The 13,721-nt window shown below is 57.4% G+C and overlaps 1 pseudogene; it reads left to right on the top strand.

Moving 5' to 3' along the window:
* The first annotated feature begins 7,684 nt into the window (after window positions 1–7,684).
* On the top strand, window positions 7,685–10,959 carry LOC111534060 (annotated as a pseudogene).
* Window positions 10,960–13,721: the final 2,762 nt, after the last annotated feature.

Raw genomic sequence — 13,721 nt, 5'->3', positions numbered from 1 at the left:
GTCTCAATCTCCTGACCTCGTGATCCGCCCGTCTCGGCCTCCCAAAGTGCTGGGATTACAGGCTTGAGCCATCACACCCGTCCAGGACATTTTCTGTGAGAGTGTTTCTGACACTTCTTGTGTGTCTCAAAGTCCCAACTTCTAGGTCTTTGTCTGAGTCTTCAGAGCTCAACTGCTGCAAGTGTCCACCCCAAACCCAAGCCACACCAACCATGTCCACATCCACCTACAAGTAAGGGGACCCAAAGACTAAGGGTCTGAAAGAGGGGGCTCCTCTGACAATGACAAGAAGAGGAAACAGACTCCCAAGTGGCCAGACCACTTCAATTACAAACGGGAAGTGGTTAAAGTGCAAGTGAGGAAAGAAAACGTGTTGTTAGGTGACAGAACTTGGAGGCTGAAGTCGCAGACTGGATGCTTTCATTTAATCCATACTGCACATCCTCCCTCTGCCCAGCCAGGACCTTATCAAAGCGGGTACCGAGTCTCAGCAGGAACACTGAAAGGATGGTAGAGAAGTCAGCCATGCTGTGCTAAGGCTCTGGGCCCTGTCAGTTTTGTGTAACAGAGTCACCCAAAAAGAGCTGTGAATGCAGCAGATCCTGTGGGGACTCTGGGCAGGAGCTTGCTGCAGAGGGTGGTGGAGAAGCAGCAGGATGGGTCAGCATGCATGGCCTGGTGGCCAAGAGATGACTTGGAGGGTAAGAAGTGTGATTCCCAACCTGCAAGAGCTGGACCAGGGCCCAGAAGGGAGGAGCAACAGTGGATCTGTTCCACCCCGGCCTCTCCCCACAAAGCCAGTGGATCAGGGGAGACCCCAGGCAGCACTGGCCTCAACTTCAAGGCCTATAGGAGCAGTAGGAGACTCAGATCAGAGAGCAGATGATCAAACAGCAGCCTTGGGAGCTCTGAGCATTGGTCTTAGGAGGGGGAGGGGAGGAAACTGGAGCAAGGAGAAGCTCAAAGAAGGGCCCTCTTGCATGTCAGAGGCTTGGGTCCTCTGGAGGTTGATGATTTCTGCCACACAAGTTCCTCTATTTGTCCTCCAAATCTAGAATCCTGGAATGGTGTGTGGCATGTACACTCAGGGGAAATACAGTATCCCCAAATCCCCGGTCCCCACTGCCTGCCGCATCCCAGCGCTATCTTATCTTCCCACAGGCTCATATCCAACTTCTTTTTTGGTCTCCCAGTATTTGCCACCCAGCTTTCCACCGCCCTGGGCAGTTGGAGACAGGCAGGAAGCAGCCAGAAGGTTGCGAGGCATAACAGCTGGGAGGGGGCGCTCCCTCTTCCCCTCCCACTGCTGCTGGGTCTCTGATCTCTCACCGTTCCTCAGGCAATTACAGAGCAAGCGGCTAGGGTTGTCAGCTCAGCAGGCCCTCTACCCCCCACCAGCACCACCAAGGGCAAAGGAGCGGGGAGGGGGGGGGGTGTTCCACAGATGGAGCCAAGGCCAGGTCTGCCAAGGGTAACAGACAGAGTGAGAAGAGGCAGGAGAGAGCAGCAGACAAAGACAGACGTAGGAAGACAGTGCTAACCACGATGGAGACGGTTAAGGAGGTGGGGAAATTCAGAAACGGAGACCCAGGCAGCAGGGAAAGGGAGAGAAGAGGAAATCGGAGCACAAAGGGTGAGAGGCAGCCGCAGAGAGCGCTGCTGAGAAATGGCAGAAAGAGCGAGAAGAGTGAGGGGTGGGGGTGGGCGTGTGCACGTGCGCGTGCGCACAGGCCGCCTGCACAGCGTCCTTGTCCCTAGGGGCTGTGCCAGGCAAGGGGCGGGGAGGAAGGAAGATGGGCCTGGGTCAGTGGAGGGGCTTCCCAGTGTGGACGTCATGCTGGCCTGGGAGCAGGGTAGAGACAGACAGAGGGTGGAGAAGCTGTGAGCCAGGGCCAGAAGAGCCTACAAAGCCCCGCGCAACAGAGCGTCAAAGCCCTGCCCACTTGTGGCACTGGGCAAGGGACGGCTGTGAGACAGGATGAATGGCGCACTGCTGGCTGACCCATGCCATACCAGGGAACAGGTGGTGGGTTTCCTGCTGTGGGTAGAGACGGGAGAGGGAGAAGCACCCAGAAGATCCCAGGGAAGCCTTCCAATATTGCTGCTGGCTGGGAGTAAGTGGCCACCTGGCTGGAAGAGACGCACATGTGTTAGGCCGACAGTGAGCATGTGTGACCATGCACTGAGTGGACAGTAGCCGCTGTGCTGGGGCAGTTGAATGTGGGGTCGTTCCTGAGTAAGTCCGGTCCCAAACCCATCCTCCCTGGTGGGAAAGGACCAGGGAGGCAAGGGTCAGGCCCAGCAGCCTACAGGGAGGGGTTCAGCCCCAGAAGAGCCTCGCCCCATCCCACCCTACCTGGCCTCCCACTATGACTGCAGGTCCCTCAGGGAGTCCTCTGTCCTCTGCTCCAAAATGTTTGCTTCAGTCTGACGGGAAGCAGCTTGCCAGGGAGGGACCTGGGAGGTCGTGGAGCCTGGCTAGACCTGGGGTGACTGCCTCCTCTCTGAAAACACACACACACACACACACACACACACACACACACACACCATCACCACCACCACCACCACCACAAACCTTGGGAAGGGAACCTCCAGCGGTGCCCTGCACACCTGCCTGTCAGTTCTCAGGTTCTGCCTGGAGCTCCTCCCAAAGGAGAAGCAACAAGAGGGCCCTTCAACAGCACAGCAGAGATTCCCCGGCTTCTCCTGCCCTTGTCTTCTGGGGACATGGTGCCTGGTGACCCAATGGGTCAGAGTGGGGGTGGGGCTGGGGGCTCAGCACAGGGCACATGACAGGGTCAGAGTGCGGTGCTAAGCCCATATGCTTGCAGGCCTGGGAGCCTGGGGGTCTTTTGTGCCTGTTGGTGTGTATATGATGGTGTGGGTGTCACTTACACCCCTTGCACTGTGTCCCTTTAAGGCTCCCGCTGGCCCTCCCCCTGAGGCTGTGGCTGGCAGGTTTCTACGGTGATGCAGCCCAAGTCCCTCGGTAGCAGAGGTGGGGGAGCCAGAGGTGAGGAAGCCAAGGAAAGCCTTGTTGTGTGTTATGTGGACAGCACATAAAGGGGGCTGCTCCAGGGAGCCCCCACAGGTACCTGTGGGCCCAGAAGTCCTTTATGACTGCTACTTAGTCCCTGTACTCCCCACCTCACCCCTCCCTAAGGGGGTACCCCCCAGAGAGTGAGCCTTCAGCCCCCTCATCTCGCCTGAGGCTTTAGTCTCCAAGGCAACTACAGCTCACCTGTCATGGACCATTCTCCTTAAAAGATGGGGAGAAGAGACAGAGGTTTACCCTTTGTGGGGGTGCAGGGAGGACGATCTTGACTACTGGGAAAGGGAGGGAGGAGCCCCACTCCATCCCCACAGTCACATCCCTCTGTGGTCTGTTCTATTAAATCAACCCTCAGCGTGGACTTACCACATACCAGAAAGTCTCATGAGCACTTCCACGCACATCCACTCATCTCCTCCCCAGATTTGCCCCAGGGAGGGAGGTGCTATCATCATCCCCATTTTACAGATGAGAAATGGAGGCTCAGAAAACTGGAAACTGTGTCCAAGATCACAGAGCTGGCACTGGCTCTCAGCAGGGGTGGGGTTCAAGAGGGCATGGTGGCTCCCCAAGTTGCCTCTCAGAGGCTCTGGCATCCTAATATGTGTGCCTGCTAGGCTTCCCAGGGGACCAGTGGCCTGAGCAAGGATGGCCTCCAAGTCATCCTGCCCCACGGGGAGGGCTTATTTGCCAGGCAGATGGCAGGCAAATGGTGGGGGCAGGGAGTGACATCTTGGGATGGAGGCCATGCGGAAGAAGGATGTGATCAACATCACGTCTCAGCATAGGGCTGAAGCCTGACACCAAACAAACCCCCAAGTCCCCCACCCAGGTACTCAGTCCAAGAGAAGGCCAACTCCTTTCCCTTTTGGGTTTGGGGACAGGCTGGTTTCTTGGTCCCCTCTTCTGCTGTCTGGAATCTGGACTTTTTCTGATACCTTTTTTGCAACCGAGGCTCCAGAACCCCTCCCAGAGAGGCCCGTCTCCAATCAGCACTTAGGGACAGCAGTAGACCCATTCTTGTGTCGAAGGGGATACTGATGCCCAGCAGGCGGCAAGGCTTCAGCCTCCCAGACCCCTAGAAGGCCAGAGAAATGAGGTGGCAGCAAAAATAGGGCTCCTCTCAGGCCCCGGGCCTCCTCAGAGAGCTAGGATAACCCTAGTACTAGAGGGGACTTCAGGGGTCAGGCCAGAAGGAACAGAGTGCATCCAGTTCCTGGGGCTGTGGCCTGAAAAGCAGAGCAGGGAGGGAGTCGAGCCTGGGGCAGGGAGAGGCCCTGGCCCACATCAGTCCTGGAACACCTAGCCTGTGTTGGTTTGAGGGGGCGGAGTGGAGGTGCCTGGAAACAGCTCAGACACTGCCAGGCCCCACCAGCCCCCTCCAGGGGCCCCACTCCCAAATGGTTAAAGGGCAGAGGGGGACACAGGAAGCCCGGGGGCGGACAATGGAGCCTCTGTGATCCCCAGGGCTTGGGCATTCCTAAGTCATGAACACAGACGCAGATGGCTGGGGGAGAGGGCCACAGGGAACCCCCCTCCACTGAAGCGCAGCCTGGGTTGGCCAGAGGCTCTGTCCCCATATCATGCAGCGCTGCTTCCAGCCACTGCAGCCACCACCCTCAGCCCCACCCCTTCCCAGCACAGGCCCTGTTGGGGCATCTGAGGAGACCCACGTGGCCACATGACAATATCTGTGTGCATGCTGGCTCATGAACACACACATGCATGCAGCCAAATATATGGCCCCACCCAGACAAACAGGAATACTGGAAGTTACACACACACAAATACACAAACACAAGCAGAGACACAAACCCCACACATGCAGATAGGAAGACTGCCTGGCTGGAGGGCTGGGGGCGGACGGGCTCCCGGGACTCAGTCCCTTTCCTTCAAGCTCCACTCTCAGACCCACACTGGGATGGACGGGCTCAGAAGTCCTCCTTGGCCAAGTGCATGGAGCCCAGGACGCTGCCACCCTCCTGCCCCACCCAACCCCTGGCCCGTGCAGCTAGCTGCCCCTGCTGGGCATAAGGGCCAGAGATGAGCAGGAGCTGCTGACCGGCAGTGGCTGGGCACTCCCTCTGCAGCTTTCCAACCTGGGAAGAACAGGGGGGCCTGGGGAGGGGGCCACTGGACAAAGAAAAGCTTCTAGAAAGAACAGCGGCCAGACCCTTCCCGGCTCCTCCCTCTATTTCCAGCCACAGCCTTCAGGAAGCCACAAAGACCCTGTTGATATCTGGGGAAGAGGCAGGCTGGGCAGGCTACCTCCCCCAGTGCTTGTCTGGCTGGTACTCACCAGGCGCCCCCCATCCAGCCTTCCACTCAGACAAGGCCCCCATGGGGGGTCTGGGCCCAACCCTAAGGCATAGAGTCCAGCAGAGGGGTGCTGAGTGGCTGCTGGACAGGGCACAACCTCAGGGCCTTCAAGGGTGAGGCAGGGGCAGCTGGGGGGACAGGGAGAGGAGCAGAGTGGTGGAAGACAGACAAAAGGGTAAGCAGAGAGATGGAGCAGAGCCCCGACAGGAAGGGGGAAGAGGGGAGGGAGGGCCAGGCAGGCAGAGGCAGAGGGACGAGACAGGGAGTGGTGTACCCCATCCCTGGCAGCAGCAGACTTCTTCCTAGAAGGAGGGGGAAGGTGATGGCCCTGGGGGGGGGGCGCAGGGAGACGTGGGAGGCTTCAGAGGAGAGAGCTGCGGGGCGGGGGAAGCAGGAGAGGGAGGTGTCCGGGATGGGCCAGATCAGAGCAAGTAAGAGCGACTGTGAGGGCAGGGATGCTGCAGGCCCATTCCAGATGGCCCCGCCCAGGGACCCAACCCCAGCCCATCGTGGGGGCAGAGGACAGGGCAATGAGCACCCTGCTGGGGACCCTAGAGGGGCATCCAGACCCCCTGCCTCCTCCACTGTCTGAACCATGGGGGATGGGGGGCACGGCCCCCACTCATGCCCACAGAGGGAGGCCTGGCAGACCAGGGGCTTGGCTGGGATCCCCATCCTTGCAGACTTCCTCACAGGACCCCACCCCTACCCCGTGTTCTCCCATGAACGTGCCCTCCTGGAGCCTGGGCCACTCTGCAAGGCCACATCACCCTCACACCCAGAAAAGCACCCAGTTGCAGCCATTTCGAGCTTTGAAAGGGATCTTGGTGATCAAGGAACCTACCCCCATGGGAAAGGGACTGACTGTCCCAAGTCCTTGGGCTGGGGGCTGGCCAGTATGGCACACAGGCCTGTCTCTTCGACCCTCACGGGCCAGTCCTGGCCAGGTGCACACCAAGGAAGGCGCCAGCTGTAGGTCCAGTGGTGGAAAGAGCTCAGACCTGGGAGAGGTCGATTGGGGGCACAACCTGGGCACCCTGCTCACTGTAGCAGCCTTCAGGCCAGGCCCTTCCTCAGTCTCTGCCTCCCTTTTCCCTTCAGATAATCATCAAGAAAAAAAGAAAACAAGTGACACCCCACGAAGACAGCGACGATGCTGGTCCAGTGTGTCACTGTCTCTTCCATGGGCAGCCCAGAGCCTGGCCCAAAGGAGCACTGGCAGTGAGCAGCTGCCGAGTACATGACTGCCCATCGCTGGGATGCTTAGCGCCCAGGTAGGGAAGCTCTTCACTGGTTGCAGGGCAGGGGACCCCGCCACCTTGAAGCGCTGATTGTCCTCCTGATGCTCAGCAGGGGGCTGGCAGCTGGGAAGGGAGGGGGAGGAGCCTTTTAGGAGTGTGGTGTAGCAAACCAGGGAGGCTGGGGCGTGCTGAACGTGTTTCCCTCTTGGTGATCAGATCACCAGCGATTCTTAATTTCTTTTGTTCTTTTCTGTATATTTCAAGTGTCCTACAATAAGATGTATTATTTTGGGGATCATACACACACAAACATCAATAAATATGGAGAGAGACTCAGATGCAGCAGAGAGAAATGACCAGGAGCCAGGGAGGTGGGAAGGTCCCAGGCCCAACCCTGCCCCGAACTTCCCATGTGGCCAAGACAGCTGAGTCCTCAAAGGCTCTGGGGCCCACAGGTGTGCACATGCGCGGCTGCATGGGAGCTGTGCCAGGGAAGAGGCCGGGCTGGGCCAAGTCCCACCACCTGCAGCAAGGAGCCGATGGGAGGGGAGAGGCCCTGGGGAGGCCCCCGACTGAGAAAGATGACACTGGGCAGCAGCCCCCAGGGAAAGAAGGGAGGACTGCACTGATTTACGTCAGGGCCACGTGAGTCAGCAGAGATGGCACTGGGCTGCCCCATGCCCCTGCCCTCAGGGTGGGGTTAACAAGGGCAGGGTGGGGGGTGCCAGGCCCCACTCCTTCTGGGGAAGGGGCAGATGGCTCTAGATACCCTGTCGGGGGCAATGGATTGTAGTACGTGTTCTTTGCAATCGCTGCCAACCAAGAGGCCCCAAAAGTCTGACCTGGAAAGGAAGGAATAGGAATCGCTGACCCCTCCCATAACCGCACAGAGCTGGGAAGATGTGGCAGTGGGCAAAAGACCTGCAATGCGCAGGAACCGCCTGAGCCAGTGAGGCACACCTTCCTCACCCCGACCTAATGGACCCTACCTGATGGACACCCATGCGCGGGAGGCGCAGCAGTGTGTGCCCGAACCGACCTCACCCACTGCAGCCCTGACTGGCCACAGAGCCTGTGGAAACGGGCTCCAGAGGTGCCCTGCGCCTCCAGGGAGGAGCCCCTGGCTCTGCGGCAGGTTTTCAGGTGAGCCCGGAGGAGCCCAGGCTGGGATTTGGAAAGAAGAAGGAGGAGAACAAAGCCCCCCCAACCTTGGGGCGGAGGGGCAGGCAGCGCCCAGTCCCGTTCACTCCCTTCCCCCTATTGCAGGGGCGGCTTATTCCAATCTCCCCCTCAACACGCTGTCAGCCGGGGTTTTCAACCAAACTGGGTTCTCAGCTGGGGATGAGGGGGCAGCCACGCCCAGGGCCACACCCCACGGCGGCCGGTGGGACAGCGCTCGGCCCGATCTGGCTTATTTTCTCAGACAAGCATACACGCACGGGGACCCGCCAACTTCAGCCCCCGCCTGCCCACACAGACCCTGCCTGACGCCCCCCGCCCCGTTCTCTCGCCTAGGCCAGCATATGGGGCGCCGCCCAGGTACCCTTCACCTGTCGGGCTCCGGCACCCGGCCTCCCTCCCCCGCCCCACTCCCGCCCGCGGTGCCTGGAGCCGGACGCCCTGTATGGGTGGGGCTCCGTCCGCAACGCCGGTTACCGCGGGCCGGACCGGGCCTGGCGGCGCTCCCTGGTCCGTGCACCCCGGGCAGAGTGGGGTGGGGGGCGCCGGGGATCGCGGCCGCGGCCCGGGCCCACGGGGAAGCCAGCCCGCCTTACCTGCGCTGCGGCCACCGCTGGGGCTGCCCGCCCAGCCTCCGCGCACGCCGGCCTCGGACCCGCCGACCGAGCGCGTCAGTGATGCCGATGCTGCGGCAGCAGCGGCGGTGTTGGGGCGGGGCGGGCGTGCGCGCAGGGGCGGGGGAGGGGAGCGCCGGGGAGGAGAGGGAGGGAGGAGTGAGATCACCTCCCCGACCGCCCGCCCCGCCCCGCCCCGCCGCACCCTAGTCCCTGGTCCCAGCCGAGCGCGACTCTGGCTGGGGGCCCCCGGGCAGCCCACTCAGGGAGCTCAGCGGGATCCCAGTCGACGGGTCCCACCAGACCCCCTCCCCTGCAGACCAGGAGTCTCCGGCCGGAGAGTGTCCCCAGCCCCAGCGCAAGGGAGCCCGCTGTGAAAGCTCGGAGCGGGAATCGCGGGGCGAGAGTGCTCCCAGAGACCTGGGGCCGGGCGGTGGAGAGAGGAGTCCGACAAGGAAGGGGATTCTCCCCCAGTCTCGGCCCGGCCCTCGACGGCGCAGGCCAGCGATGGGCATCGCACGTAACGCCCCCACCCCCCTCACACACATATCCAGGGCAGGACTCCCGGGACCTCTCCCGAATGCCCCCCCGATCCTGAGCTCCCAGTTCGGGTCCTAATGGGAGGGGTGCGGGGGCTTCGATCTCCAGCGTGTTGGGGAGGCGCCGCGGAGGGCGGGCTCCTGCGCACCCCAGAGCCCAGGCGGGCGGCACGGTAGGAGGCGAGTCCAGGGGCGACAGGGTCTCGGAGAGGGTATCCCTCGAACTGCCGCCCCCAAGTCCCAGATTTTCCTCCAGCTCTCCGGTGTCTTATTTCTTTGTCCTCGGGATTGGCCCCATTCGACCTTTCCCGCCGACCCCACTCTCTCCCACTCTCCCCCGCAGCCCTGCACAGGATGGAGAAGGAAGGAGCTCCTCCCCAGCGCCCCCTCCTAGGCTCAAGGCCATGACCTCACAGGCGAGGAAGCAAAATGGAGGGGTAGGAATTCCGGAGATGGTGAGCTGGCTGCAGCCGCAGGGCTAGGAAGGCCTAGGGCCCTGATGGCAGATTACAGCTCTGGTGGCCAAGGTATTTTTATGGGCATGCCTGTTGCCCAGTGAAGCATTCCAGGGGCCCTCAACCCAGTCTCACAAGATTCCCCAAGTGGTGTGGGGCCCTGGAGGGCCCACATGGGAGCAGCCCTGGCATCCTGCCTTGGATGCCCCACCCCCATAGTGCCAGCTTCAGTTCCCCTGGAATGGGAAGCTTGCGGTGGACCCACCTGTGCTCAGAGAGGGTATGGATGCCATGTTTGCCCAGTCTTTAGGAGGGAAATGGACAAGACTAGGCACCTGAGTGAAGGTGGACAGCTAGGGAGACTGCTCCCAGAGTGGAGGCACCTGCAGGGCATCTTCAGGTGACAGCAGAGGAAACTGAGCCTGCCTGGGTCAGGAGGCCAGCGGGCCCATGAGCTGGGCGAAGAGGGTGTGTTTTCCATGAGGCACTGAGCTGTGGTCAGCTTCCTGCCTTTGCTGATCTGAACTCTGATAGGCCTCTCTCCTCTCCAGCTGCTGCCTCCACTCACTCCCTATGTTCCCAGCCTTTTGTCCAATCCCCAGCTTCTGCAAATCCTTTATCTAATCTAGGGTTTGATGCCCATCAGGAAGATGACTTTGACAGGGGTGAAGTAAGCAGAGAATAGAGCCCATTTATATGCACCTGCTAATGTGTAGTGATGGGTCCATTTATGATAACAAAAAATTAATTACTAGGACTACACGACATCACATTTCCTGAGCAGAGCCATGGACCTGCCATCGTTACGTTTCCTGCACATTTAAATTGCACAGCAACCTGGGGAGGTCTGTTGAAGCATTCGCCCCACGTTACAGATGAGAAAACCAAAGCCCACAGAGCTCAAGGGCTGAGTCCAGCAGGCACAGTTAGGAAGGTCTCTTTATCTCCACTGGCTCATTGCATCCACACACACACCTCCCCCAGATGACAGTGCTGTTATTATCCTCACTCTCCCAGTGAAGTACCCAAGGTCCAGAGAGGGGCAGTCATGCAATCAGGAAATAATTGGCACTATCAGTGCCCCCATTTCACAGATGAGGAAACCAAGGTCCAGAGAGGTCAAATGACCCACCCAAGATCGCCCAGAAGGTAAATGGCAGAACTGAGACTTGAATTCCCTTCTGCTTGACCACAATGTCCATTCTCACTTCCATGTAATGAGGTAGAGGAGCCAATGGGAGCAAGAGCAAGAGTGACAGAAGACCAAGGGCAGGGCAAGTCCCAGGAGAAGCAGGAGGGACTGGCCCTGAACAAGAGGCAAGCCACCCTTCCACTGCCATGTGCTTGCTGTGGAGGTTAGGGAGACACCAAGCAGACAGATGGCTGCCTCTTTGCCTTCAACGTCAAGTGCTTCTCACAGCCCTGCTCCCTGTGACCCACCCCTCACAGACACAGTGGACTGGACAAGGGAAGCCCCAGACTGACCCTGTGATGAGCATGTGGAAGTCGCAGAAACCACAGCCAACAGTGGGGCAGGAAGGAAGTGCCAGCAGGCAGGCAAGCTGGGTTCAGCCAGACATGTCTTTCTCTGTTCTCCTTTCAATCTTTCTGTGTCTTCATATCTCAGGTGTGGCACTTGGAAACAGCACATTGTTGGGTTTTGGTTTCGTTTGACTCTGTCTAACAATTCTTGTCTTTTTAAAAATCAGCTTTGAGACCAGCCTGGGCAGGAACATAATGAGATCCCGTCTCTTCAAAAAAAAAAATAGAAAAGTTAGTCAGGCATGGTGGTGCACGCCTATAGTCCCAACTACTCAGGAGGCTGAGGTGGGAGGATCCCTGGAGCCCAAGAGGTTGAGGCTGCAGTGAGCCATGATCACGCCACTATACTCCAGCCTGGGCAACAGAGTGAGACCTTGTCTCAAAAAAAAAAAAAAAAAAAAAAATCAGCTTTATTGGAGTATAATTTACATACAGTAAAATTCATCCTTTTGAGGTTTACAGTTCAATGAGTTTTGGTGAATGTTGTGTAACCATCACCAAAACCATGCTCTAGAACATCTCATCACCTCTCCAAATTCCCACATGCCCTTTGCAGCCAACCACTCCCTCCACCCCCTGCCCTTGGCCACCACTGATTTGATGTCTGTCTTTTCTAAACTTTATTATAAATTGAATCATGCGGTATGTATTCTTTTGTCTGGCTTCTTTCACGCAGCATACGTTTTGAGCTTCATCCGTGTTGGGGGGTGTGTGTGTGTGTGTGTGAGAGAGAGAGAGAGAGAGAGAGAGAGGGAGAGAGAGAGCGCGAGAGCGAGAGAGAGCAGTGCATTTCCTTTTGATTGCCGAGTAGTATTCCATTGTTTGGCTGGATCAGGGTTTGTTCAGCCGTTCACCCACTGAAGGACACTTGGGTGGTTTCCAGCTTTGTGTCATTATGATGTAGTGGCTCTAAACATTTATGTGCAGGCTTGTGTGTAAACGCGCATCTTCATTTCTCTAAGGTAACCGCTTAGGAGTGGATTGTTCGGTCAAGTGGTAGATTGACGTTGAACCTGCCTTTTGTCTTTGGGCTGTGCAGGTCAGCTGGTCGCACAGTGATGAGTGCTGTTATCTCTGGATGTAGTCATGCCAGCTGAGTGTTTGCTTTCTATTTGCCCTGCTTTCCCCATTTCTCTCCCCCACCTCCACTTTATTATTTTTTTATTAGTGTTGTTATTACTTTGAGACAGGGTCTCGCTCTGTTGCCCAGGCTGGAGTGCAGGGGTGTGACCATGGCTCACTGCAACCTCGACCTCCTGGGCTCAAGTGATCCTCCCACCACAGCCTCCTGAGTACTGGGACAACAGATGTGCCGCCACCATACCTGACTAATTTTTTTTTTTCTTTTTTTGGTAGAAGTGAGGTCTCACTATGTTGCCCAGACTGGTCTTGAACTCCTAGGCTCAAGTGGTGATCCACCTGCCTTGGCCTCACAAAAGTGCTGGGATTACAGGAGTGAGCCACTGCACCCGGCCTCATCCCCACTTTGTATCAGTGAAGGTGTGTCCGGAGTTGGTTCCTTCCAGTGGCTTCTTGGTCTGGCTGACTTCAAGAATGACGCTGCGGACCTTCGCAGTGAGTGTTACAGTTCTTAAAGGTGGCACGGACCCAAAGTGTGAGCAGCAGCAAGATTTATTGTGAAGAGCGAAAGAACAAAGCTTCCATGGCATGGAAGGGGACCCAAGCAGGTTGCCCCTGCTGGTGGAGGGAAGGGGGTGGGTAGCCAGCTTTTATTCCCTTATTTTTCCCCTCCCACATCCTGCTGATTGGTCCATTTTACAGAGTGCTGATTGGTGCATTTACAGTCCTCTAGCTAGACACAGAGTGCTGATTGGTGCATTTTTACAGACTGCTGATTGGTGTGTTTACAATCCTCTGGCTAGATAGAAAAGTTCTCCAAGTCCGCACTCGACCCAGGAAGTCTAGCTGGCTTCACCTCTCAAAGGTTCAGGATAGGAAGCAGAAATTCCTCCTGTGATCATGAACACAAAGGAATTCTGTAGAAGTGATCAGATGCGTACCTGACCATTGGATGGGTCAAAGGAGTGGACTCTGGGCTGGGTGTCGGTAACACCAGTGCAGACCTGGCTCCCCAAGGAAGCTGCTACCTCTGCCACCATCCACAAGGTGGGGGATTGGGAGGCGGCCAGTGTAACCTTTGAGTTCAAAAAGACACCACCAAAGTCATGACCTGAGGATCAGCAAGCTGGGACCTGGAAGCCATTGCCACAAGTGCCCCTCAACAACCAAGGAGTGGAGGTTAGACCCCAGAAATTCCTTGATGTCTAGCAGAAACGCAGCCCCACACAGCAGAAGGGTGACTTCTCTTCCTTTGGTCATCCAAACTTCATGTGAGCACACCAGATTGGCAAAACTAAATTTGCTTCCCAAAGCCCAGCTGCTCTGGAGTCTGGGACATTTCCAGCCTCTGCCATGCAGAGCCCATGAGGTGGGAGTGAGTGCCCAGAGCTGTCAACACGCCCAGGGAGACGCTCTGCTCTTGGTCATCTTTTAGATGGACTGGATTTGTTTTCTCATTCTATTTTCCCCTCTGTTTGTTTAGAAGTGCTCTATGAAATTTTTAGTAGTTCCTCTACCTATTTTAACATGTATTCTTAACAAAGTCTAAAGTTAACCAATACCTCTGCTCTGGTGATTTTAATGTAGGTGCATAAATTATTTGATACTCCTGCCTTCAAGAGGTAGTGCCTAATTCTCTTCCTCTTGAGTGCACTTCTAAACAAACAGAGGGGAAAATAGAATGAGAAAACAAATCC

This window comes from Piliocolobus tephrosceles, unplaced genomic scaffold (assembly GCF_002776525.5).
Source record: "Piliocolobus tephrosceles isolate RC106 unplaced genomic scaffold, ASM277652v3 unscaffolded_9473, whole genome shotgun sequence".
Taxonomy (NCBI): domain Eukaryota; kingdom Metazoa; phylum Chordata; class Mammalia; order Primates; family Cercopithecidae; genus Piliocolobus; species Piliocolobus tephrosceles.
Note: the sequence above shows the minus strand (reverse complement) of the source record. Positions and strands in the feature narration are given on the sequence as shown.